This window comes from Ictalurus furcatus, chromosome 9 (assembly GCF_023375685.1).
Source record: "Ictalurus furcatus strain D&B chromosome 9, Billie_1.0, whole genome shotgun sequence".
Taxonomy (NCBI): Eukaryota; Metazoa; Chordata; class Actinopteri; order Siluriformes; family Ictaluridae; genus Ictalurus; species Ictalurus furcatus.
Genome location: NC_071263.1, coordinates 14,299,376 through 14,323,571, shown reverse-complemented (window position 1 = coordinate 14,323,571; position 24,196 = coordinate 14,299,376).

Genomic DNA, 24,196 nt, shown 5'->3' with positions numbered 1-24,196 from the left:
ATTATTAAATAATGCTTAGACATGGCTAATTTACTCATGAATATCAACCCGTGAATATCAAATATTCAAAAATATTGACTCGTAACTCACAAAAAATATTGTTTCTCAGCTGCAAAATGTTGGTGAGATGAAAGCTGTAGATCTAAATAGGAAGACATATGCATCAGCCCAGCTAACAGCTGGTCAATAGGTAGTTAGCATTCAACTTTCTCATCTGACATAGGCAATGTCTATCAGTGTTTATGCAGTCCCTCCAAGATTTTGTGATCACAGAAATTAATGCAAAATCAAGTAAACGCTGCAATACTCTGAAGAGCTTGTAATTTTTCAAAATTACCACAGATTTTCTGCAGATTTGGGCCAAGATGTGCCACGTGACATCATCACAGCGTGCATTCAGCCAAATCCATCTTTGATTCATGTGTCGAACATGAATACAGCTAAAAGGTCTAATTTACCAACAAACATCACTGCAAAAGTGAAAACAATTTTGTGCAATTGCAATTTCACCAATTCAAGTAGTTTTCCACTAAAAAAGCACAAGAAACTCCACAAATTGCATCACAAATTTTGAAAAAAGGTGCTTCAAAATCAAACATTTTTGGCCGCAACAATAACACAAAAAACACAGTGAAATCCTGTACAGATTGTTTAGGATTGCCAACCAGACAACCAGAGGTCTGGCAAGTCTGTGTAATGTTTGTATATAATGTAATGACAGGAAGTTAAGCTGTTGAATGATAGAAGGTTTTGGATTTTGAATTACCAGCACATGCTTAGTTTAATATATCCTGAGAAAAATAACCTCATTGATAATGTTTAGTATAAAACTTTAATCATGTGGTAAGTCAGATTTCATGTGCACCCCAGTGGGCTAAGCAGAACATCTTGGAGGATAAACTCTAATGGATTATATTAACATTAGATTTGTCTGTCAATGCTGCAAGGAAAGCAGCATAAATGTGAGGGAGCTGTAGCACCTGAAAACCTGAGCAGCATGCAAAGCACAGTGACTGATTTATGAAGTCCAATCTTTTGCAAAGTGTGAATCTCAGAGAAAGGGCCTAATCTTTATGAAAGGTAACTGACAGTGCTTGAAACAGTACATTGCCTATGGAACACATTATGAAGACTACTATGCATTTATCATGTTTTTCTCTGGCACATTCATGCTATTACTTTTGTATCATGGCTTTTATGATCATCTGCTGCACAGTGAAATTTTCAATTACAAAATATATTCTGTTGCTATTATGTTCTAGGATATGAAAATGTTCTGAAAGTCTCTCAGATGAACAAGCTAATCCAGGCTAATTGAACCGATCAATAATCCAACTAATCAAAAGTCTGTTGGTGTGTAGTATCTGTAAGGTGTAATTAACACTCAGTTTACCACACATGCAGCAAGCAAATAAGAGCCAATAAAGAATGAGATAGAGAATATCTTTCATTATGATGAAGCTGCTGTACCACAGTGATAAAGCTGTGCAGTACAGATAGACCTGGAATGTCAGTTTCATAATATAATGAGGATGTTGGCAGATAGCAGTTTGCACAATAGAAAAGAAGCAAATGATCATGTCCACACTTATGCATTTGTAATGTCCTGAAGATATTTGATATGTATAATATGCAGTTAGAGGGAGAGATTGACAAGGATACCATATGCAGCATTCAGTATGCCTTGGAGTGGAAGATGGTTTCAGACAATCCTGACAAGGCAATATCAGTGCTTATCTGTAATATTCTGACTTCTAGAAGTGCGGGAACACAGAATAGAGTTATTACTAAGTTAGAGCTGGGTGACCTCGACTCTCATATGACAACTCACACTGGAAGCACAGAATATTCTCATGCTATGGCAGTGAGAAAAATCCATCTCACCCTTCAATATGCCAGGATGAGGAATGAAAGTGATGTTTGAGAAAATGCTGACAGTTATGGTAATGTGTCACAGGAGAATATGGTGTAATTAATATTTTTTGAAGTACTGTGGTTTCTAAAATTGCTGCTCTTCCTAAAGTTAATTAAAATGTAATATTCCTGCTTACATTGTTTTATCACATTGGCTTTACTGATGATTCTGTTTAAGAGATTTTGGTTGTTGGTATGTGATAGTGATAATTACATTGAATGCGATGCATTATTATGTCTGTAACCACATTGGAGTAAGTATATATTTACAGTATGCTTTAAATGTTGAGCCTTCTCTCTTGGTTCAGTGACTGTAGCAGGAGTAACAAAAGGGGCTTGAGATGAGGGTAATTAAATGATGCTGGGTATTCAATGGAATTATACTAGATCACAGCAGTTTCTTCACAGCAGGAAATGGTGCCATTTAAAAAACTTCAGACATAATCTTGCTCAAGTCAACATTACACACACACAGGCACCTACGCATGCACACACGCACGCATGCACGCACACACACATGCACGCACACACACACACACGAAGGCACCCACGCATGCACACACGCACGTGCGCGCTCACACTCACTCACACACACACACACACACACACACGCACAAATTCAGTGTTTACTCTAATTCCAGACCACATGACTTCACTCAAGTGTAGTACAAGTAGATGGTCAAAAAAGACTTGACTTAATACACTTAATGATTAGTCTTGGTATTTTAAGCTGTTCCAAAGATTTCTGTGGCATTATATATTATACACTAATAGTGGATGTTTTAGAGGAGCTAAGAGCTTGTGATATATCGACAACAAAAGTAAATGGACTAATTCCTAAGACCAGCATGTGTCTTTGTTGATACTTGTTTTGTCAAATAATACAGTGAACTCCTCAAATATTAGTGTTGTTTATCATAATGTGACAAATAAACATAATTTTAATCATTTAATAATTCCTTTATTCATCTCCAATAACTTTTAACTTGGTAAATTTGTGGTAGGTATAGAGCCAATCCTAAGAACACTGGAAACAAGCAGGAATACACCGTAGATGAGATTGCCATATGTGGCAAAATTATTGATAAAGAATCTGGACACATGCAAAATGTTCAATTCTATCGAAGAATTCATTAGGCTTATTAACCTAGTTTCCTAAGTTAAAGAGCATTTTGATCCGAAGCAAAGGTGGATAGAGTAGCCAAAAATTTAAAACTGCTTACTTACAAAAACAATTACTCAAGAAACAGTAAAAATAATAATGTTAACAGTTACTTGAGTAATAGTAATAAAGTATCTAATGAGAAGACTATTCAAGTAGCAAGTTACTAGTTACTTCAGATCTGATTAAAATGAATTCTGAATCTCAGACTACATGGAGAACTGTAAGTTACACCTCGCCTTGAAAGTCTGTCTGGTCTGTTTATATGATATAAAACCTGGGTTCAAGATGAAGCAGCATATCCCAGTAACACAGAACACAAAACCTGTCACTTTCAACACAAAATCTCACACACACATCCAAAAACAAACATTTTCCCAACAGTTGATTGTCTTTATTTTCACAACATGTTAACAACACAAACTTGTCAACATCTGCATTTAAATGAGACAACCGAGAACGAAAGAACAGACTATGGAACAGAACAGAAAATAAAGTGTGTGTAAAGAGAGAGTGAGTGAGAGTGTGTGTGTGTGTGTGTGTGTGTGTGTGTATTTCCTGCCTCTATCAACACGCTTGCTTCTTCCCCCTCTTTGGCCATTATCTTCCAGGTCTGAGCCGCTAAAAAAGTAAGCTGTCTTTGCAGATGCATTCGGACCACTGCAGCATATCTCGAGACTCGCGACCTCATTATACGTGATATAAACTATTTAACAGTAAAGGAGGAACGCCACCAAATGTAACGAAGTAAAAGCACATGTCTTTGATTAAAAATTAACTTGAGTATAAATCTGGCCAGTTAAACCTGTTCTTAAAAGTATTTTTTTTTTCAAAAAGTTACTCAAATAAATGTAATGAAGTAAATGCAACACGTTATTACCCACCTCTGATCCTAAGGCAACCTAGGAGCCAAATATTATAGTGAAGTGTTTTAAAACCTTGTGTTAGATGTCCTGAAGAGTTTGATCATGCCATAGTAGTGTATTGCAAGGCAAGTTTAAAGGGGGTGAGATACTAATAGGGAGCCATGCAGGTTCTCCTGACGTTAGAGAACTCATTTTAGGAATTTTCTACCTCTTCACTGATTGGCTATACCAGGATCCCTAGCAATGAGGGTATGTAACTAAATTTGAGTGTTGCTCTGGTTCTCTGGACATTACAGCAAATTACTATGAATACTTGGTTATAACATTTGGCTTGGCCAATGCCCATCCTTGTTCCAGTTCATTGCCCAGGTTGTTTAGGTGTCCAGCTGTTAAAGAGGCATTCACTTCACTCAATAATGTTCCAGCTCCCATCATGCATCATCCTGGCTTGTCACCTGTCATTTGTCAAATGGATGCTTCTAAGTAGGAAGTCAGAGATGTGCATTCACAAAAAAGGACAATCAATGAAACGCCTCCCGAGTGCCTTTTACTACAAGTAGCTGACTATGGAGGAAAATAATTACAGTGTGAGCAACTAAGAGCTCCTTGCACTGGAAACCAGTTGTCACTGGCTAGATGGGGGAGTCTCATCATTTTGCTGTGTTCACTGCCCATTTGTAATTGCAGTGCTCAACATAACAAGAACTCAACATATATGTGATAAAACTCAGCCTTAAGGAGGGTGTCCAACATGTATCTACTCCAGACCATATCCCTCAGAATCCACCAGAAACTGGAGGTGGCCATATCTCATAGCAAAGGCCACTGACCACAAATGTGTGAGGTGGCATGTATCAACATCTTCTTCAAGGATCTGATGATGTGAGGGCTGAGTTTCTTCAAAGGAAGTCAGTGATCAGTGTCCAATGTAGACTTTCATGACCTGTATTTTGGTACGTTCAGTGTGGCAGTGATCTTGTATTTACATTCATAGCTTGAACAAGCAATCCACTCTCGGGTGTCTTGCTTTGTGTTTTTGTCACTGTTACTTTATCTTGTGTTCCTGCAACCTCTATATGGTATCTGCTGTGCTTATTTATAGTATTTACATAACTACCCTTAGCTTATCTTTGTATCATTTTTGTTGATGGAACTTTTGTTTTTAATCCTGTAATAATCTCAGCAGTACACAGCTCAGAGAACACAGCAGGCCAAGGGTAATAGTGAAATTATTACCCTTAAATTAAATTTTTATTTATTTATTTGTGCTTTGCACTTGTCACAGTAAGCAAACAGTAAAGTTAAACTTGTTTTATTCAATTTAGGCTTTGCCTATTGTTGGCCACACACACACACACACACACACACACACACACACACACACACACACACACACACACACACACACACTTTTCAGAGAGATCATGTGAATATACTGTACATGGGACAACTAAAGTCCCCAAACACCTCCCTCCCATGCTAAATGATGCCCTCATCCAATACAGAGTCTTTAAGATCAAAATATCTTTTATAGGAATGGAAAACCTACATTCAGTATTTTATTTCCAAAAAGTTGATTCACAGGTTTGTGGACAGGCTCTCAAACAATCAGTGCGAGATAAAGTATCCCTCATAACATACAACCCCAATTTTGAAAAAGTTGGGACAGTATGAAAAATGCAAAAAAACAAACAAAAAGTGTCATTTAAAAATACGGTTGACCCTGTACTATATTGAAAACACATTATTAACACATTATTTGATGGTTTAGTTTGTGTATTTAATTAAATATTTTTTTAAAAATATACACTCATTTCAAATCTGATGACTGTAACACACTCCAAAAAGGTTTTGACAGTCGACTGTTTACCACTGTGTAACATCACCTTTTCTTTTAATAACACTTATTAAGAGTTTGGGTGCTGAAGACACCAGTTGGTTAAGTTTAGCAAGCAGAGCTTTCCCCCATTCCACTCCTTTACCTTTACCACTCCTCTTTGTTTTTATTAGCATTTTCCATACTGTCCTAACTTTTTTGGAATTGGAGTTGTAGGTGCATACCTGTCACTCCTATATGCTATACAGGTTTGTTATCTGTTTAATTTTTTATAGTCCTCTAAGAACCACATAGGGAAGTGTGTAGAATTTCAGAGTATAACGGAAGTGTGGGTCGGCTTGGGTGACTGGCACAGATCCTTCCTCCTACCAAGTAGCTATCCTGAGATACCATAGTGATCACATATTGCATGTTAGAACTCACAGCCAGCAAAGTCACAAGTGATTGCTGTAAAACTACATGGGAAGTCTGGCCTCCATTAAGATTTTATTCAAATGTGGCAATGAAATGTTTTTATATTAAATGTAGACATTACTAAAGTTGTTGATTTTAGAAAAGTCTTTTGATGTTCTTACGTTTGAGGGGAGAATTAAACAGGAGGCCAGAACAACAGATGCAACAGATTAAACAGAACACGCATATATGTATATACTTCAATAAAAGACACCTGTGCTTCCCTTCCCACAGCATCAAGTGTTCTATGCTCCAGTTGATTGTAAAGTTGATAAACTACTACACATATACAGTGCCGTGCCCCTGATGTTAGAGGAGGTGGAGACTGAGGACACCGATGGCATGACTCTGCAATGCTCACCCAGAGCATGGATACATCATAAGAGGCAAGATTTGTAGAATGTGGACCTGACCTTTCCAGGGTCAGAATAATTGATATGGGTCATACCCCACTATGAGTTAGTGCAGCAAAAAAAATATTATTATTTGGGACACGTTTTTTTTTTTTAAATGGATGTACACATGTTTTATTTCCTTAGGTACTGTGTGTGTGAGTGCAATGCTATAAAGCAACCAAGGAACAAACTGTTCTGACAAGCAGAGCACATAGTAAGCTGTATACTGCATACGTAATAAAGGATGAAGTTAGTGCCTATGTTCAGTCCAGGTTTATTTATGTCCCCCATTATTACATGGCCTGTGAGGACAAGAAAATTATTGAGCATGTGGCCAACCTCATGGTTCATGTGAGAGGAATGGCATACTTGATCCGTCGCTCTATAAATTGCTCTTTTTGCTGTTTTTTGTACAGGTGAGGCAAATTGATAAAGCTTACAGCACATACAAGCCTTAACCATTTATCCCTGACTGCCTTTAATGCAGCCTCTGCTGCTTCAGTTGCCTATATTCCATTAATCTTAACTGTAGGGCCAGCCTTAGCCTTTCCAGCACTCTTTGTGCCTGTTTCCCTGTTTCACTCTGCTACCCGCAGTAGCCTCTCACTGTTTGTAAAAATATCTATTCTTACTGCATTGCTCAACATGAAATCCTGTATGTTCAAGCTATGCTGGCAAGGGATTTCAGTTTGTCTGTGCATGGGGGAGTAATGTCTTAGAGCAAGAGACTGCAAGAGAGACACACTTACACTTATCCTCTTCATCCCATGTGAGACATAAGGCCATAAGGCCACAAGAGAGACAGACAGTGTTAAATGATGCACAATGGTGCTGTTTGGCTGGAGTGATTTGTTTAGGCTCTAGGGTGTTTATTCCCTAGTCCTAATACTAAACAAGACAAATGGCCAGACTCATTGGGAATAAACTGCTGCAGAATGGTAAAGAAGGAGAAACCTACTTACGTAGTGTGTCTGTAGGAAGCACTGGATGTGTTTATACAAGCTTGGTGCTAAATGTTAGCATACTTACACCAGTGAAGCTGATAAACTAATTCTGCACATGGATTTCCCGCTGGGTTTTCACACTTCTTAATAGATAGAACCGAAATGAGATGTTCTCTGATTTTCATGCTTATTTCTAGCTCAAAGAAGCATGTTTACAGTTCAGCCTTAAACTTTAGCTATAGAGGTAACACATTTAGCACAATTTCTTTTTACCAAGTTTATGAATAGTACTTTTTAGACATATGTGGAGGAAAAAACAGCAATTACACCACGGTCGATGCCAATTACAAGGTGATTATAGCTGTCACCTTGTAATGAGCTATAAGGAATGATACTACCAGAATCTTGTGCTTATAATTTATTTTGACCTTTACTTCAGAAGTGCTCTGAAGACAGACCAGACTGCTGGCAGAGATATGTAGACAAGTGTCAATCAATCTCTCTCTCGCTCTCTGCAAATATTTATGTCTCTCTATTTGTCTATCTATTTATCTAAATGTCAGATTTTAACCCCAATCACCCAAAGGTAAAATTTCATTTGCCATTTACATTTCTTCTACTTCACCACTGAGAGAGAAATAACTTTTTTGCTAATTCCACATCATCAAATAGTAATTATTAAGACAAATTGCTAAGGAAAAACATCCACTATTGCATTTTTAAGCATACAGTAATGAGCCTTTTAAAAAAACAAACAAACAAACAAACAAACAAACAAAAAACAGAATACCTGGTAACTGTTTTACATATTTGATTTTATTATTAAAAACCTGAGGGCAAAGTATTAATTACTTTTCTCAAAGAGCAATCTAGATCAACAAGACAATCAATCAAGAAAACAGTATTCTGCGCCGAGCAAGTAACGATGCAAAGGCCACAACACTAGCTTGTTTATGGTTCAGAGGTTGATGCTGAGATAGAACACCAAAGATGGCAATTAAAGGACAGACATCTAATTTGATTTTACGAACGTCGGACATAGTTTTGAAGAAAGAGTTCCAAAAGTTCTGCAATTTGGGACAAAGTGCAAACATATGACTGAGGTTACAGGACGAAAGTTTGCATTTTTCACACATGTCAGGAACATTGGGCTATATTTTAGACAGTTTACTCCTAGAGAGGTGAGCTCTATGGACCACTTTAAATTGTATGAAACTAAGTCTAGCACAGGACGTGTTGGTACGTATATTATCTAACGCTCTGCCCCAGTAATCATCCTCAAGGTCCAGGCCCAATTCCTCTTCCCAAGCACTAATGGTTTTGATATTGTAAGAATCGTCCTGTGACCAGATTGTTGCATATATCCGTGAAATAATGCCACCCTTATTAGGATTCAGCTTGAACACCTCTTCCCATGCAGACTTTGTAGGTAAGGAGGGAAAACCAGCGAATAGGGAGGAGACACAATGGAAAGGAAAGGAACGGAATAGGTGAGACGGAGGCAGGCTGAATGACGAGGATAATTCAGAAAAGTTTGCAAACACATTACTAATGAAAAGATCCTCAAAGCATTTCAGACCCTTCTTTTCCCACAAAGAGAACGTGGAATCCATAAAGGAGGGGGGAAAGAGGTGGTTATTACATATAGGTGCCATGGTTGAGGCCGAGATGGATTTAAAATGATGGCGAAACTGATAGAAAATTTTTAGAGAGGTACATACTATTGGATTATCCGTGTATTGTGAAAGGGCTATAGGAAGGGAGGAGAACACCATAGCAGGGAGGGAGGTTGAAGTACAAGACTTCGCTTCTAAGTGGCACCATGGAAGAGAGGGGGCCTGCACCCAGAGCACCAGTTTCTGAATATTAGCCGCCCAATAATAATACATGAAATTGGGCAAGGAGAGGCCACCACTTAGTCGACTCCTCTGAAGTGAAAATTTGGAAACCCTGGGAGTTTTCCCTGCCCATACAAAAGAGGAGATTAATTGGTCTATATTCTTGAAGAAAGATTTGGGTAAAAACAAAGGGATGGACTGGAAAAGGTAGAGGAATTTTGGAAGAATGTTCATTTTTACTGTGTTTATTCTACCAAGAGGGGATAATGGTAGAGCTGCCCATCTTTGGAAGGCTGACTTCATGTATGAAATTAAGGGTGTAAAATTCGCCGCCATTAACGCAGAATAAGAACGGGTGACATTAACTCCGAGATATTTGAATTTTGAGTCCTCCAAATGAAAAGGTATTTCAGTCTGTTTTATTTTTTGGCCAGAATGGTTTATGGGTAAGCATTCACTCTTCTGTAGGTTCGAAAATATGTATTTTTAATTACATTGCATTTACATTTCTTTACATTAAATTGTATGCATTTATTGTTCTCTCTTCTTTATTGTATCTATTGTATTGTCTGCTGTGCACTGCCACTTTGTCTCCCTCTAATTTTTGCACTACATGTTATTGACTGTGTACACTTCTGTCTGTGTCTTCTCTCCAAGGCCTTGGAGATTGCTATTTCCTTCAAGTGTATACTTGTGTATGGCTACAATGACAATAAAAATGATCTAATCTCTCTCTAATCATGAGAGTTTACAGATGACACAGACAAAGTCCACTATGCATCCATCCAACTTAAACTGCAATAAACTGCTGATGCCCTTTCAGCCCTCTGCTTGATGTACATTGATGGCTTCAGCCTGGTGCGGGTATGAGGTGTTTGATGAAGGGAGATGCCTGTCAAAGCCAGCAAGCCCTGAAGCCTCATCTCTCTTTAGTACTCAACACTTTAGCACCCCACTGAAAGTGGCTGGATCTAGAGAAGTGGCAGCTGGCTTTTTTTTTTTTTTACATTAATGTTGGCTAGAGGTCGAAGAAAGGCCACATTCATTAACATATTGGACATTGCACTGTGTGACGCATTTACCATGTTCATTCATTCATCTTCATTAAATGTTTGCCTGGTTAAAACACTCACTGGGGATGAATTATTAACTTAAACTGTGGGTTAAATTAATAATTTGTTTATATTTTGGATCAGGGTCAGGTTCACTATGGTTTAATAACTTATTTTTGTCTATATTTGGGGGAATAAAGCTAACTTATTTATTAGAAAATATCATAGGCAAGTACAAAAAAAAAAAAAGCTAACTATGGGAGGGGCATGACTGCAGTGCCAGATGCAGAATATTTTGACTGATATTTCAGTCTATGCATATTTCAGTATTTGGGTATATTTGTATATACATACAGTATATTAATCAATTGATCAATTGATTGATTGGCTGCTTGGGGGCTTAATGGTTAGCATGTTCGGCTCACACCTCCAGAGATGGGGGTTCGATTCCCACCACGGCCCTGTGTGTACGAAGTTTGCATGTTCTCCCCGTGATGAGAGGGTTACCCCTGGGTACTGCGGTTTCCTCCCCCAGTCCAAAGACATGCATGCTAGGCTGATGAATGTGAATTTGTGTGTGAGTGTGCCCTGTGATGGATTGGTTCCCTGTCCAGGGTGTACCCTGCCTTGTGCCCAATGCTCCCTGGGATAGGCTCCAGCTTCCCCATGACCCAGTAGGATAAGCGGTATAGAAAATGGATGGAATTAATTAATTAAACTATTTATTTTTTATTTTTAGATAATAGTTTACATAGTTAGAGTTTGCGGTTTCTGTATGAATTTGTATTTTCAATCAATAAAAAATTTCAGGACTGGAGTTCCCCAGGTGTCAGTTCTGGGTCCACTGCTGTTTTCTATTTATACTTCATCTCTGGGGCCTGTGATTGAGGCTTCTCATATCAAGGCTCAAGGCTTCTCATATCACTGCTATGCTGATGACACCCAGCTCTATTTGACCATCCAGCCTGATGATCCATCTGTCTCAGCACGCATCTCCGCCTGCCTGTATGACGTCTCAAACTGGATGAGGGAACACCACCTTAAGCTCAACTTGGCAAAAACTGAGCTTCTTTTCCCTGCCTGCCCCTCAATCAACCACAACCTCACCGTACAGCTTGGCTCAACCACACTCAAGCCAACCAGGAAGGCCACAAACCTGTGGGTGACTTTCGATGACAACTTTTACAAACAACCTTTACAAACCACATTTCATTATCTCAAAATGGGACTATTGCAACGCACTACTCTCGGGCCTCCCAGCCAGCTCCATCAAACCCCTTCATATGATTCAGAGTGCAGCAGCACCCATTGTCTTCAACCAGCCCAAAATAACCTATGTCACACAACTTCCTCCACTGGCTTCCTGCAGCTGCCCACAACAAATTCAAGGACTTGATGCTCACGTACAAGACCTTGTTTGACACCCCCCCCCCCACCTCAACACTATCCTTTATTTAGAGGGTTTATGTTCCGTCATGCAAACTGCAATCAGTTAACACCCAATACCTGGTAGTGCCTACTCAGCAAGGCATGAGGTCCCTTTCCAGAACCTTCAAACTGACTGTCCCTCAGTGGTGGAAAGAACTTCCAACCTCAATTCGGACACCAGAATCTGTCACTATCTTAACAAAAAATGCCTAAAGACCCACCTCTTCCGTGAACACTTAACTAACCCATAACTTGCCCCTACCCCCTTATATATTTAAAAAACAAAACAAACAAACAAAAAAAACATTCTGCACTTACACTGGCTCTTACACCTCTACGCTGCACAATTTGCTTCTCTAGAACTCAATTAAAAATCTTGTATGGTAGCACTACTAATATTGTTCGCTTGATATACTGCTTTGCTTGTATTTCCTCATTTGTAAGTCGCTTTGGATAAAAGCGTCTGCTAAATGAATAAATGTAAATGCAAATGGTGATAGCTTTCCCTAAAAGTACAGTAAAACCTATAACATAAAAAATCATAAATGCTAAATTACTGAATAAATTGACTGTTTATTGAACCAATCAATGTAAATATATTTGTAAATAATGTTTTATAACATTAATAAAGTTAACTTTAGCACACACACACACACACTCTCAGTGGTTTTTTTTTGCTGTATATGTGCTATATGAATGTGTGGGCACCATTTATTATGGGTATATTCTAAATAATACAACATACTATCTCAGATAGATTCTCAGATTGCACTTGTATTCTGACAGATGCTGTGACCAACTTGCACCTAACAAGATGAGTTAATTCACTCAAAAAAGGCCAATTTGCTCAAAACTTAATCAGACAATCATGTGCAGACCTTCAGGTCCCTTCAGAAATCAACCAATCAAACAATTCAATAAGCAACAATAATGATAATAAGCAGGCCATTGACTTAAAAAAAACAAAAACAAATGTGATCTATGACTGACTTGACAAACAGGTGCATAAAATACAAGACAGTTTATAAAATACAGGACAGTATAGGTGAAACCCATGTGAAGCATAAACTGTAAATTAATTACACTTAACAGCTAGATTTCAATCTGGATTAAACATTAAATTTTCTAATTGCAGGGCAATGTTGAGATTATAGAGAAAATCTGAATAAAATGGATTGTTCATCTCTAGTGAAAGCTTATGTACTATAATATGTGCACTTTCAGGTTTTCATGTAAACTGACACAGTTTAAATTAGCAACATTTATTTTTTGACCTAAAAATTGAAAGTGAAAACGTATGTTACTTAGTCTTTGCAGTGGATCTGTTTGATAGAAATATCATGATGTAATCCAAACATGGTTTGATCATTTGGGACAGCATGGTTCAGGTTATTTGGGGCATACTTTATGTACAATAGGTGGAGAGAGGAAACATATAACTTAAAATGTTTTTCAGTCAGTCTTGACAAAAGGGTAAGCCATGCTTCTGTAGAATAGGATATAACCCCCCCCCCCCCCACCGCCCCCCTTCATATGTAGATATTAGACAATTTGAAAATTCAAAAATTGTTCCAATACACTATTTGACCAAAAGTAGGTGGACACCTGACCTTCACACCCATATGTTGGCCTTTCTCATGCTGCCACAAAGTTGCAAGCACACATTTGTATAGAAGGTCTTTGTATGCTGTAGCATTAAGGATTTCCCTTCACTGGAACTGATCCCAAACCTGTTCGAGCATGACAATGCCCCTGTGTGCAAAGCAAGGTCCATAAAGACATGGGTTTGCCAAGCTTGATGTGGAATAACTTGAGAGGTCCAAGTCCTGAACTCAACCCCATTGAACACCTTTGGGAAGAATTGGAATGCTGACTGTGATCATGATCCACATACTTTTGGCCATGTAGTATATCTGATTTCACCCTAATATTCCTTATTAACAAATCTTTTACATGTATAAAGATGCACACCCATGATGCACTACAGTGCGCTAAACCGTTTGCTATGCTTTTAGAGAAAAAAATCCTTCAAGGTTTTTTAGATGGTTCTATCTCTAAAGGTGTTCTACTGGGAACATTTTCTGAAAAGTACAAACACTCACACATAGAATCATATAGGAACTTCAGAGTAACAAAACTGAAGAACCCTTGATTTAAAAGCACCCTCTTCTCACTATACCTCAGTTTCTAATATAAACCATGACAGAGAAGAACTGCTGAATTGTAGACTCAGGTTTGAGTTTATTTTCTGTTTGTGAGGCTTGACTCTGCCATTATAACTTCCAAACTTGCTATTAGATCATGTAGAAAAAAAAACTGTTGGCATCTGTACTGAGAGATGAAGGCCACTACTGTTCAAGAAAAGCAGAGGAAAAACATGACTGCTTGGTAAATAAATATGTACTCCCATCCCTCTTTTAATCTCTCTATCAATTTCTTTTTGAGTCTCTTATGCTGAATCTACCTGACACACAGACTGAGTCAGTACTCTAACATCTAAGCATCTAAAAGTCAGTCATTTTTATAACAAGAAGTGGCATTCTTGGCATTTCCATTACCATACTGCTCTGCCAAAACAACTGCTAGTTTTTGTTTTTTCAGTCAGGAAGTCGGAATGCCATGTGCTGATGTACTGAAACATACAGTGATGCAGCAACTGCTTCAGCTGTAATGGACAATACAATGACTTTATGTTTCTGAATCACCAATCAGAATAAGAGATTGGAGATGGTACAGCTGTTAGACACCTAATACTGAATCCTGATCAATATAAAAATGCTGTGCTCTGCACAGATTTTTCAACAGATATAAGTTATATCATTAGGAACTGGTAATTGATTTTGATGTTAATTATACAGAACCAAATAATTCCTGTCTTATATGTTACCTTTTTAGAGATTTTGATCAGGACTCTATACTTTTGATGTATATGCCTATTTATTTATGATATTATCCTGATGAATTAATGGTTAAAGTCTCACATTTTTGTGTGGCTCTCCCCAGTAGGAGAACTTTCAGCACTTTCAGAATTGCCTGTGCAAGTTCTGTTGACATATTATTAACGTGAAAATGAAACGTAAAAGCTTGATTGGTCTGTGAACATGGCCTGAAGTGGATAGAAAGTTTTTGTTTAAAAATTTCTTATTATTTTTTTTGATTAATAATGAACCTGTCAGGACACCACCGTCAGCGAACTCAGTTTCCGAGAACACACCATGGCCTACAAACATGGAAGCTACAGACACCTTAGCACGTTCACAGTCATCTGACTGTCACTAATAATTACCGGCACTATATATTGGACTTTCACACACTATCACTGCGACATAAATGCTCAGTTTGTGTATTCATCTGACTTTACCAAGCCTTAAATTTCTGTATTCACTGTTCTTTGATAGCGGCCTTCAGCTCATCTGTATTGTTGGGTCTGGTGTCTCTCATTTTCATTAGATTGTCTATGGGGTTCAGGTCAGGCGATTTGGCTGGCCAATTAAGCACAGTAATACCATGGCCAGCAAACCAGTTTCTATTAGTTTTGGCACTGTGGCAGGTGCCAAGTCCTGCTGGAAAAGGAAATCAGCATCTCCATAAAGCTTGTCAGCAGATGGAAGCATGAAGTGCTCTAAAATCTCCTGGTAGACACTGCATTGACTCTAGACTTGAGAAAACACAGTGGACCAACACCAGCAGATGACATGGCCCCCCCAAATCATCACTGACTGTGTCATACTGGAGTTCAAGCAACTTGGATTCTGTGCCTCTCCACTCTTCTTCCAGACTCTGGGACCTTGATTTCCAAATAAAATGCAACATTTAATCTTCCCCATGATTGTGGTTGTGTGTACTGAACCAGACTGAGAGATTAAAGGCTCAGGAAATCTTGGCAGGTGTTTTGAGTTAATTAGCTGATTAGAGTTCTTCTCAGGTTGAAATTTCTGTATTATAAATTCTTTATTCTAATATTTTGCGATACTGGATTTTTTATTTCCATGAGCTGTAAGCCATAATCATTAAGATTAAAACAAAAAAAAAGGCTTGAAATATTTCACTTTATTTGTAATGAATCTAGAATATATGAAAGTTCCACTTTTTGAATTAAATTATAGAAATGTACTTTTCCACGATATTCTAATTTTTAGAATTGCACCTGTATATTCTCAACTGCAACCTATAGTCTCAGCCTCCAACCTTTTGACAGAACCCTGCCACTATGCCCCCCAGAAACACTGGAAAACACAAGAAAAACCCAGAAGTAGAAATGCCAGCTCTGTCAGCATGGTCTGTTAATTCTGGCTCAGGCAGTTCCTCAGCTTAGTTTCAATTATGTGTGGCATTGTTTTTCAATCCCTCTCATACAGTTATTGTTTTTGTTTGTACCTGCCTGCTATATTTTCTATCAAATGTAGCTGGTTTGACTTTCCAACTATGAACCTAATTTAAACCACTGCATCCTTGACCAGGCAATTACCAAGGATGAGTGGATGAATGCTATATGTGGTCTTTCCTTGTCCTGTGAGCTGACCTCTTGTCATGTTTGATATCTTGCTCATGCCTGCACGAAAGTAAAAACCCCCTGCTTGCATGACTTATTCCCAGCCTACCTCTAGTCTCAATCAAATTCCCTGTGAACCTTTCTGGCAAGCTTTCTAATTAGTATCTGTATTTGGATCTGAATTAAAAAATACTTTATCTGTTCATTCCAAATAATGTTTGTATTTGGTTACATCTCGAGTCTGTTCATAGACAAGACACTTTATTTGCTGTGTTGTTCGTAATATAATAACTAATGTGCCGTGTGTACTTCAGTAAAACAGTGCTGTCCTAACATCCCCAAAGTATCTAGCTGACACGCTGCTAGCTATCTAGCTAGTTATCATACCAGCCAAATCTTTCTTAAATTGGAGGTAATACCAGCAATGTTCAATTTAATTTTTTATAGCACTTTTAACATTAGACATTGTCAAAAAGAAGCTTTACAAAAATGATAGATACATAACAGGTAACCCTGAGATGGCATAAGGATGAAAACTTGACAAGAACCAGACTCAGAAGGGAGCACATCCTCTTTTGATCCCCAATTGTGGGATTTTTAAATCACTAATCTTCTACAACCATATATTACAAATCAAACAGTACTATCTGTGTGGAAAGGATGTTCGATTTGATTAATTTGGATTGAGTTCTGGGATAGGCACGAGACAGTCTTTACGATTATAGCAGTAGGTCATAGGTGCAAATCCACATTATACAGAAGAGATTAAATCTCAAGGCATAAACTATTTTTGGCACATGCAAATCTTAAGGGTGTCCACATGGGACCATCCACAATAGAAGAGAGTGAGATATAAATGCAGAAGCTCTAAGCCAAAATAGAGTATCAGGATGAATCAGGCAGGTGTGGAGGGTGAGCCACAGCAGTTGAGCTAAATGCAACTTTAAATACTGCTTTAAGTAGGTTAGCTGTGCAGAAATTTCAAGTAATTTAGCTGGCTCAATCATATTAATCATTTCATGTACTGTTTGGCCTATCAATGCTTGATTGGACTGGGGATGACTTTTTTTTAACCAAATGCAGACCCATGGTTAAGGGTGTTAGTGTGCAGTAATTAGGAGGTAATTGGAAGAACCATTGATAGAACTTACATTCAAAAATGAGGTCCTTTAATATGTTAACAAGGTTGAACTTGATGAGACAAGCAGAATAACCGATGAGCTATTCAAATTATCTTTTTCAGACCAGTGGAGGTGATTTCAGATGCTCATTCTTCTCAAACCTTCAACTTTAAGAGTGGTGAAGATTTTGATTTGGACTCTTTGCTTGCACATGAGTCTAATTTGCATTGCATTCTCCAGAAGCACAAGCTTGTCTTTGCACCTTAAAAGCATGATCACGGTAGGGTGTTATCGACCTAGACAACACAAGTATCCTAATGAAGCTCATTCTTACTTTAAGTCTACAATAAAGTATCTGTTAGCACAGCATGTAATCAGGGAATGTTGCTCCCCTTATATAAAGTCAGTAAGGACAGAACAAAAATGTACAATATTATCATAGCGCTCACAACAGAGACTTACAATTGATTTTCTTGCTTTGAATGTGAAAATTGAATCAGCTGTACTTTACCAAATGTTATTGGCTCCTAAAGCCCATAGCCAAATACTTTGCTGTGTTGGACCTGCAAGATGACATTGAACAATTGCTATTCTGCAATTATATATCCTGCTTCATAGATTTTGTTTTGAGGAAATTAAATATACAGGGAATGGTATGCCTCACCCACACTTTTTCCACAAATGTGTATGAGTGTGAGAAAGATTTTGCTATTATTTTCAAAAAAATCTGATACCTTAATATAATGGATATAATGTACATGGTGGCTTAGCTGTTAAGGTTCTGGGTTACTGGTCGGAAGGTCTGGGGTTCAAGCACCGGCGCTGCCAACCCTTAACTCTCTCAGCTCCTCTCTGGCTGACTCTGCGCTCCAACTTCCTGGCATGCTGGGGTATGCGAAGAAAAGAATTTCACTGTGCTGTAAGGTATATGTGACCAATAAAGACTCATTATATCTAAGACCAAAGACACAAGGTTGAAAAAAAGAATTGAGTCACATCTGTGGGCAATCTGAAGAGGGGAGAGTTCCTAATGTCAACAACAACTATCTGTTCCCACATTAGTAATGGCCCTAAGATATTTTTTTTTTTTTGGATATTTTTTTTTTTTACTAAACTAGCTAAGCGTCTGAAAGAAATGTTTATGGAAAGTCCTGCCAGCAAGTACAGAGTTTTTTTTTTCAGAGGTTTTGTCAGCCTTTTAGCAGGCCATGGTCACACTTGGCTCAGGGCCAGCCTTAAATAATATATTCAAAGAATGGCAAACAACTGCTGTAGACAGTTGTTTTCTCTCAAGAACATAATAATGTGCTAAGACCTTTGGCCTACCCATCAAGGGTCATGTCAGCAGTGGAACAAACCCACAATGCCTGCACAAGACATCTGAACTGCACAGCATTTTGGACAAGTCTCCTGGACTCAAGACCTGAATTGACTTGAGATCATTTTGGACTCATCACACATCCATACAGTTTTTGCTGAAGGATAGAATTACTGGAGTAATGCTTGATCTAGCCTACAGAGACATGAAAATGGTCAGGTTTAGCCTGAGTGAAATGTCAATCCTTTCCATTACAGAGGGGTCAAAGTCTGCAGATTGGAAGGACTGTTCCAGTGCTAGCAGCAAAATAGCTAACATTGGGCAAGCACGTGCTGCACAAAATACAACATTGTAAATCCTCCGCAGGGAGTCATCAGTGCACCTACACTCTGCACTTAGGCAATGCACATCTGGATGCAGTGCTTTGTCTACCCAAAGCATCAATGGTAGGCATTTCATATCTACAGAGAGGGCAGAAACTAACAAAAATCAAGGGCACAATTTCTCTTTAAAATATTAAACAATAGTTTATTTCAAGGCAGGTGGTGACGGCTTGTGGCTGTGGGACAGGTTTATGCATCTCATGAGACATTGAAGAGTCTTTTTGTTTTTCTAGTAATAGGAGACAGAAAACTCTCTGGCCAGTGATGGATCAGTTTTTGTGCTTTCATTTTTCCTTTTCCTTCAATTGAATTCATTTTTACTTCTCCACTTTTTGTTTTTCATAGTAATCTATGTTTGTCTGTATCTGTGAAAACTATTATTGCCATACCTACTTATCAAATAAATCTGATGGGGACAACATTGGGATTGTTGGATTATTCAAGAATTCATACACATCTCAGTGGGTCCAGGTTATTCTACTTTTGTTTTTACAGCCTAGAAAGATCAATCTCTTATTTAATTTGGGGTACTGGGGTTTAATCAGCTGGCAATTCATTTCAAATGGATGCAATTCATGAAAAAGTGATGTAAGTTATAAATCTGCAAAATCATCAGTTAATGTTTTTGATATGCTGCACAAAAAGTCTACTGTAAAAACCTAAAACACTAATGCTACTTGGTCAGTCTCTAATTTATTTACTGCCCAAAGTCAGGGTCAGATTTGCCTGCTGTCATTCCACAACTGAAAACTTCCCACAGATGACTGGCCTCATCTAGAGGGTGACCTGCAACTTAGTTGTCATTTTATTAGCTGCCAGTTTTCCAGGCACTGCCAGCTGAACTGTGACCCCCAGAATAGTGTGAGTAAAAGAAATACAGTGACCTTTTATTCTGACATGCTCAGCTTTAAATGCTCCAGTGGGTGCCATCTGACAAAACTCTTAAGAGTTCTCAGTAAAAATGCACTATAGTTTATAATTCCTTAGATTTATATAGCTCTTTTATAGGTATTCAAAGCACTTTACATTGTATGGGGGGAAATCGCCTTAACCACCACAACAATGTATGTAGAATCCACCTGGATGATGCAACAGCACCCATAGTGTGCCAGAACACCGACAACACACCAGCTATTGGTGGAGAAGAGAGGAGAGTGATGTAGCCAATTCAGGGATGGAGATTATTTGGGGGCCATAATAGATAAGGGCCAATGGGGGAATTTTGCCAGGACACCGGGGTTATACCCCTACTCTTTTACGAGAAGTGCCCAGAGATTTTTAACGACCACAGAGAGTCAGGATCTCGGTTTAACGTCTCGTCCAAAAGACAGTGCTGTTTTTACAGTATAACGTCCATGAAGCACATACTTATGAAGCACATACTGACTTTGTTATGTGAATAATCATAGAATCCAATAAAACAAAACAAAACACCAAAAAAACCTTGTGGACAAACAGACAGAAATTTTGATGAAAGAAGATTAGACCTAATTTCTCTTTGTGGCTTCAGTACCAAAATAATTGAATAGTTTCTTGGGGACCATCACAAAATGTACTTTTAATGTGTACAAGTAAGAATCAGACACTCCATGCAGCATGTGAGGAAACTATGGAGCTTAAACTATTGTTAAAATAACTGTGGGATTCAAACTGATTAAAATTTTTTTGTAGTGATTTCTATACTGTTTCTGGAAAATACATGGAGCCTGTAATGCTGCTATTTCTAAGTGTTCCCTGGTGATGAAAGTGGGTTAAATCTGAACATACAGTCTACAAAATCACCATCTTACACCAACCCCCCAGGAAACAGAGGGATAATCTAACCTGTGTTGCCCTGAGAGCTGCATATGAATAATATTAGAGCAGTCAAAGTTCCTGTGCTTCACTTGGTACAGGACACACACCTTTGCCCCTTCCAAACTCAAAATCCCACAAATTAACCCTCAGATAAACAGAACTTGATTCTGCAGTAATATGATATATTTTAAGCATTTTTGGCAATTATCCTGCCAAACTGAGGAAAATCAATTTAATCAGGTAAATAGATATGAATAAATATATTTAGATGAACTGCAGGGTGATTGGAGTGAAGATGATGGAATTCATCAATGACGTTAAGGTCCAGCATGTTTGTAGCGCCTCTCCTCAGGGCTGTATCCCTCATCAAGTATTGAAGACTGCCCCTCCACTGCTGTGACTCCAATAATGAGCAGGATGATGGACATTGAGGTTACACCTGTAGGCAGGTGTAACATCAATGTTAAAGGGGGTGGTAGATTTTGGGGAGTTACCATCGCCAACAGTCCAGGAACCACTGGTCTATGCAAAGGGACATGGAAGGAAGGTGAGATTTTATATATATTAGGCAACTGCAACCAATAGATTACTGTTTTGATTCTACAAATGATTTAGGGCTTAGTTTTGACAAGACAGGGAATGATGAAGATCCTCTGTCAACAGCCCCTTCAAAAGGTTGGCACACAGGGATCTCTTTTCTGTGGAGGTTGGTCTGTGATGCTATAAGATTCAGTACAGGTGTGTTTATTGGTGTGGATCCTGCTGTGCATTTTACAGTTGATTTTGTGATTATGTCCTGTTGGATGCTGTAGTGATGGAACTCTTGCTCAAACAGCACCATGTCCACCTGGAAGGCAATAGGGAGAGATCTGAGCCATACTAGTTTACAGGATTTTGAAGAATGGTCCACAGTTGTGAACCCAATGGAGAATAGAAGGCCTGACACAACATCACAACGGCAAATGAAATGTATGATCAGAGTTGTTGCAGGATAGGTAGTGGTAGGAGCTAGCCACTGTGAACGGAATGAGGAAACTAGATTGTAATGCAAGTGCTGCACAGTGTGACATAGAGTAGGCCACCAATTGTGTTGTTCCAGTAGCAGAAATAACTTGGGGTCCCATCATGACTGCCATTTGTACCCATACCAGTAGTTGCTCATTGTAGGACATACACCTTTCCCCTATGGATTTGCTGGAGTTTGGATCTGTCTCTCTGTGTCTGGCATATTTTCCTTGCCAACATTCCTGATGATAGGGACAATATGTATGATGCCAGAATAATGATGGTAGTTTCACATTTGGAGAGTTCCTTTGCATAGATGCATGATAAAACATCAGCCTTACAATCCTTAGACCTGGTTGGTTGGTTGGTAACATGTGGTATAATTAAATTAGGAAAATAATAAGGTCACTTTGCCACCCAAATATACGCAAGATTACAATGGTCTGTTAACACCAAGAAAAGTTGCAGGGCTCCTTCTAGCCAGAGATACAATTTAGGAACACAAATGATTCCAACCTCCACATCAGGGGTGACTGCACAAGGATACAATTTAGGAACATAAATGGTTCCAAACTCGATGTCAAAGGTGACCTCTAGCATGAATGTTATGGAAGGATGAGCATGCTTTAGCATAGAGCCCAAGATTTAATCGCTTCTTAAGGTTATGGAAGTCCAGGTTAAGTGTAAAATTTCTTCTGAGTTTGTTTTTCCACCTTGTAACTATAAATTTAGAGGGGATGTGACAGTGCTGAAGTTTCGTATAATGTGACAGTAGAATTTATCCAATACTACGAACCTTTTAAGCTCCTTTATGGCCACTGTGCCACTGCCAATACTTTCTTGTATATAGAGTATATACAGGAAATATATAGAAAAAAATGGAGGCTTGATGAAAGAAATGAGAATTGCTCAACTGTTCTATGGCCAATGACACTAAAGGGAGAAGGTATCGATACTTCACAGTGATTTTGTTTAGGCCTCTAGGGGTTTAGACAGAATACCATCTGATTAATAATCTGGTGAATATGGTTAATAACCATCCTCATTCAGTGACTGTTTTGCAAGAATACGATTTGCTTTAATGATCTTTTGTGCTTGATACTTACATGATATGCTGAGGTTTCTGGATTTCTGATGGATCCAGATGTGACACTTACCTTATCATAACCACTACTCCACACTTAAGTGTGTACTGCATTTTATAGCCTGTACTACATTTCATTACTCTGTGTAATGCATTAAACCTGTGCACTTATACCATTTCCTATTTGACATACAGTATATAGCCAAAAGTATGTGGACACCTAACCATCACACCCACTTGTGTACTTGTTGAATATACCTTTCCAGAGTTGGACCCCTCCTTTGCTACTATAAAAGCCTCCACTCATGTGGGAAGGCTTTCCACTAGATTTTCCAGTGTGGTTGTGGAGATTTGTGCTCATTTAGCTATAAGAACAGTGAGGTCAGTCACTGATGTCAGGTGAGAAGGCCTGCGGCGAAGTCTACATACCAATTCATTCCAAAGTTGTTTACTGGGGTTGAGGTCAGGGCTATTTGCAGGCCACTTGAGTTCTTCCACACCAACCTTGGCAAACTCTGTCTCTATGGATCTTGCTTTGTGCACAATGGCGTTGTCATTCTGGAACAAATTTGGTGCCCTTTAAATAGTAAATAGTATATAGTAAATAGTAAATAGTAAAGCAAAATCTTGTTGCTACAGCATACAAAGACATTTTACACAATTGTGTGTTTCCAATTGTGTGTTGCAACAGTTTGGGAAGACCCTCATATGGGCATTGTCAGAGGCCAGATGCAAATGAGGTTAATGTGCACTAATGTTCCAAATATGTGATAAAGGTGCATTTATTAATTTTTTTTAAGCTTTGATCTCAAATAGTACCTCTGCGTCAAAGAAAGACAATCTGACTTCTAATTTAGAATCAGGCTCAAACTTACCATCTCTATAACAAAACTAATACAAACACATTTTTTTGTTTTATATTTTATTTATTTATTTATTTTACACAAAGCCAGTGTACTCATGATACATATTTTATAATAAATCTGTTTCAGTCACAGTAAAGACAAGGTTGATACTGTACTTCTTTTTATTTCTTTCATGTGGATAAATTTGCTCTGCAGGTTATTTCACAGTTCTGCTGCCAAATTACCAAAGAAGCCTGTCTCC